Below are 4,698 nucleotides of genomic sequence, written 5' to 3'. Positions count from 1 at the left end.
TCCCTGCCTCATTTAAACTTGCCTTGATGTGTTACTCTTGTTTGCATCATCTCTTGCCATGAGTAGCTTCATGTAGCTTTGTCATGCATCATGCTTGTTTGTGCATCATGTCATGTTCATGTGTGGTGTGTTTACCATGTTGTGTGCTTCTTCTCGATAGTTTCCGTTTTGTTGCGATCGTGAGGATTCGTTCGTCTACGCTTGGTTCGTCTTCGTGGCTTCATCTTCTTCATGGACTCGTTTTTCTTCCTTGCGAGATTTCAGGCAAGATAACCGCTATCCTGGATCTCACTACTATCATTGCTATGCTAGTTGTTTTGTTCTATCGCTATGCTGCGTTACCTATCTTTTGCTCATCAAGCCTCCCAAATTGCCATGAACCTCTAACCGTTGACACCCTTCCTAGCAAACCATTGCTTGGCTATGTTACCGCTTTTGCTCAGCCCTCTTATAGCGTTGCTAGTTGCAGGTGAAGTTGAAGATTGCTCCATGGTGGACAGGATTTATGTTTGGGATATCACAATATCTCTTATATTATTAATGCATCCATATATTTGGTAAAGGGTGGAAGACTCGGCCTTTTGCCTGGTGTTTTGTTCCACTCTTGCCGCCCTAGTTTCCGTCATACCGGTGTTATGTTCCCGGATTTTGCGTTCCTTACGCGGTAGGGTGATTTATGGGCCCCTTTGACAGTTCGCTTTGAATAAAACTCCTCCAGCAAGGCCCAACCTTGGTTTTACCATTTGCCTCACCACCACCTATACCTTTCCCTTGGGTCGGCCAACCCGAGGGTCATCTTTATTTTAGCCCCCCCCCCCCGAGCCAGTGCTTGTCTAAGTGTTGGTCCGAACTGAGCTGCCTGCGGGGCCACCTCGGGGCAACTTGAGGGTTGGTTTTACTCGTAGCTAGTCTCATCCGGTGTTGCCCTGAGAACGAGATATGTGCAGCTCCTATCGGGATTGTCGGCGCATCGGGAGGCTTTGCTGGTCTTGTTTTACCATTGTCGAAATGTCTTGTAAACCGGGATTCTGAGTCTGATCGGGTCTTCCTGGGAGAAGGTATATCCTTCATTGATCGCGAGAGCTTATCATGGGCTAAGTTGGGACACCCCTGCAGGGTATAATCTTTCGAAAGCCGTGCCTGCGGTTATAGGCAGATGGGAATTTGTTAATGTCCGGTTGTAGATAACTTGACACCAGATCCGAATTAAAACGCATCAACTGTGTGTGTAGCAGTGATGGTCTCTTTTCGGCGGAGTCCGGGAAGTGAACACAGTTTCTGGGTTATGTTTGACGTAAGTAGGAGTTCAGGATCACTTCTTGATCATTGCTAGCTTCACGACCGTTCCATTTGCTCTCTTCTCGCTCTTATTTGCGTATGTTAGCCACCATATATGCTTAGTCGCTGCTGCAGCCTCACCACTTTACCCCTTCCTTTCCCTTTAAGCTTTGCTAGTCTTGATACCCATGGTAATGGGATTGCTGAGTCCTCATGGCTCACAGATTACTACAACAACAGTTGCAGGTACAGGTTGTGCGATGATCATGACGCGAGAGCGATGTTTGCTTGTATTGGAGTTCTTCTTCTGCTTCTTCTTCGATCAGGGGATAGGTCCCAGGTCGGCAGCCTGGGCTAGCAGGGTGGATGTCGTTTGAGTTTCTGTTTGTGTTTCATCCATAGTCGGATGATGCTCTTATGTATTGTGATATTGTATTCGTGTGGCATAGTATGCCTCTTGTATGTATCCCCATCTTTTATGTAATGTTGATGTAATGATATCCACCTTGCAAAAGCGTTTCAATATGCGGGTCTAACCTTGGTGGGACCTTCGAGTTCCTTTTGGATAGGGTCGCATATTGGGCGTGACAAGTTGGTATCAGAGCCTCGACCAACCCTAGGAGCCCCCTTGATTGATCGTGTAGTTTGGCCGTTGTTGAGTCTAGAACAAAACTGTTTTCTGAGTCTAGTTATATTGGAGAGTAGGAATTCCTTTTACTCCTCTGTCCCTTCGTCGCTCTGGTGAGGAATCTTGACGTAGGTGTTTTGAATTACTCCTCTTCCTCTTCAATTTTTTCTTTAGGATCACGCAGTTGGTTTTTCGGTAGTTGTTCCTCAGTTCTTTTTATCCGGTGCATTTCTCGTCAAGTTGACTCGAGCCTCTTCATCTTTGAGTTCAATCCTCAATTGTTTTCTTTTCCCACCCGCCCACCCCTCTTCTTCTCGGAACCGGAGTCCGTAATCGAGTATCCATCCTACTCGTGTAAAGCCTTTGCTTTCTTTCAACCGGTGTTTTCTCTTCCAGTTATTCGTCGGTTCCCCTTCCGAGTTGCCTTTGTTTTTCCCTCCCTCCCACCCTCTTCTTTCCGGAGCCTGAGTTTCTTTCGAGCATCAATTTCATTCTTGCAGAGCCTCTTCAGTCTTTCGTCAATTATTCCAACCGGTGAATTCTCGTCTTGGTGGACATTCTTCGTCTCCGGTGGACTCAATTCATGTTTTTCGGGTTGATCACATTCTTTTCCTTGGATCAAGTGTTTTCCCTTGCTCGTTTGTCTCTCGCCAGTTTATCCTTCCGGAGTGTTCGGAAGACATCTCAGGAGATTTGTCTGTGTTCCAATTAATTCGAGGTTGTCATCTCATTCAAATATTTCAATTGTTCCGGTGCATCATCTATCTTTCAACAATCCTTTTCAACGGTGTTTTCTGTTAGTGGGCCCTAACCCACAGGTCTTTTCCCAGGATCTTACCTGACTCTTCTAATTCCCCCGGAGTGATTCTCAATTCTTTTAAGTGTGACGTAGGAATGTATTTCATCAGTCAGATGCCTTCCCAAGATCGCGTTCAAATTCTTTTCATTGTGGGCTTAACCTCTCTGCTTTTCATTCTCCTAGAGTATCTCAGTATTTTGGTGGTGTTTTCCCATCGTCATCTAAAGATCGAAGAAGAGTTTTCCTTGTAAGTCTTGCCCGTTCTCTCGAAGTTTCGTGGTTGTAGCTTCATGCTACCCTCTCGAATTATTTCGTTTGTCGGAAATTCCTTTCTCTCAACCATACGGAGTATTTCAGGAATTGATTTCTTTTTCGTTTAACCGGAGGCCATCATTCCAGTTATCATTCTCTATTTATCCCGGTGCTTCGTTCAAGTGTTCCTTAATCAGCTCATGATCTCTTTGTTCTTTTGCTTCTAAATCCCCTCAAGCAGATTTGTTCTTCTAATTCTTCCCGGCGATTCTTTCTCTTTTCTTTGTTCATTTTCATTTCTTATGATGGTTCCTTCAGATTCCTTTTTCCTTTGTCATCATATTAATTCATTCGTTCTTTCCAATCCTACTGGTGGTTCATGAAGACTTTCTCAAGTTTTGCGCCATTTACCCCCCCTCAATCTTTTTGTCAAGAAGAATAAGTAGTATGCAAAATCCATTGTTTGTCATCAATTTAATTTGATGAAGGATAAGCATACAATAAATCTTATTCTTATTTCATCCAAGCGCGTAATCCCTTCCTTCGGAGTTTGTTCTTGATGAATAAATTCTAGTTCCAAGTGTTTTCATCTTTTCTTTTCCGGAGTTCAAATTTTCCTCGGTTATTTTGTCGGGAGCTACATCTAAATCAATGCAAGGCTCATCTTATTCTTTCATCCTTCATTCTATCTCACCATCCTTTTGTCACCGGAGTTCTTCATGGTGGTTCTTCATGATTTAATTCATTCTGCAAGAGTTCATCAATTTTCATTCCATCCTCTCAAGTTCATGTTCTTTTCTTTCCATTTTCAGCCGGAGTGCTTCCTAAATTCTTTCAGCCTTATTCGTTTCTCATCTTGTTCTAACCGGAGTTGTTTCTTAGTCTATCTGATTCCGTGAGCTTTCGATTCTCGTCATTCTCGTCGTTCCTCTCTTATTCTCAAGTGCTCTCGATTCTTTGCTTCTTCTCTTGAGTTCTTGTTTCACCTCATCCCTTTTCCCTTCCGTCTCGGTCCTAAGATCTGGGACGAGATCTCTTGTTAGTGGAGGAGTGTTGTACCGCCCCAGATCCGATGCGCCAGGTGTCTGCCAGTTATTCGCCGTTGTTGCCATGTCATTTGCTTGCGTGTTGCATTTTATCATGTCATCATGTGCATTGCATTGCATACGTGTTCGTCTCATGCATCCGAGCATTTTCCCCGTTGTCCGTTTTGCAATCCGGCACTCCTATGCCCTCCGGCGTCCCCCTTGTGTCTCTCGTTGTGAGCGGGTGTTAAACTTTCTCGGAATGGACCGAGTCTTGCCAAGCGGCCTTGGTATAGCACCGGTAGACCGCCTGTCAAGTTTCGTGCCATTTGGAGGTCGTTTGATACTCCAACGGTTAACCGGGTAACCGCAAAAGCCTCTCTCTCTTTGCAGCCCAACACCCTTCCAAAGTGGCCCAAAACCCAGCAAACTCCCCTCCATGCTCTCGCCCGTTCGATCACGATCATGTGGGCGAAAACCGCTCCTCATTTGGACTCTCCTAGCTCCCTCTATCTATAAATATGTGTCCCTCCCCGTCCAAAACGCAGACGAAACCCTAGCCCCGCTCCCCTCGCGCGCCGGACATGTCCACTCCGGCTGGACATGTCCAACTTCCACCTCACCCCAGCCAATCCGGCCTCGCCACGTCAGCGCCGCCGCCTCCCTCTACCTACTAGCCGCCGCCACCTCACCCGGCCCACGCCCTCTCTCTCTCC

This window comes from Triticum dicoccoides, chromosome 5B (assembly GCF_002162155.2).
Source record: "Triticum dicoccoides isolate Atlit2015 ecotype Zavitan chromosome 5B, WEW_v2.0, whole genome shotgun sequence".
Taxonomy (NCBI): domain Eukaryota; kingdom Viridiplantae; phylum Streptophyta; class Magnoliopsida; order Poales; family Poaceae; genus Triticum; species Triticum dicoccoides.
The sequence above is the reverse complement of the archived record's forward strand: the minus strand, read 5'-3'. Positions refer to the sequence as shown.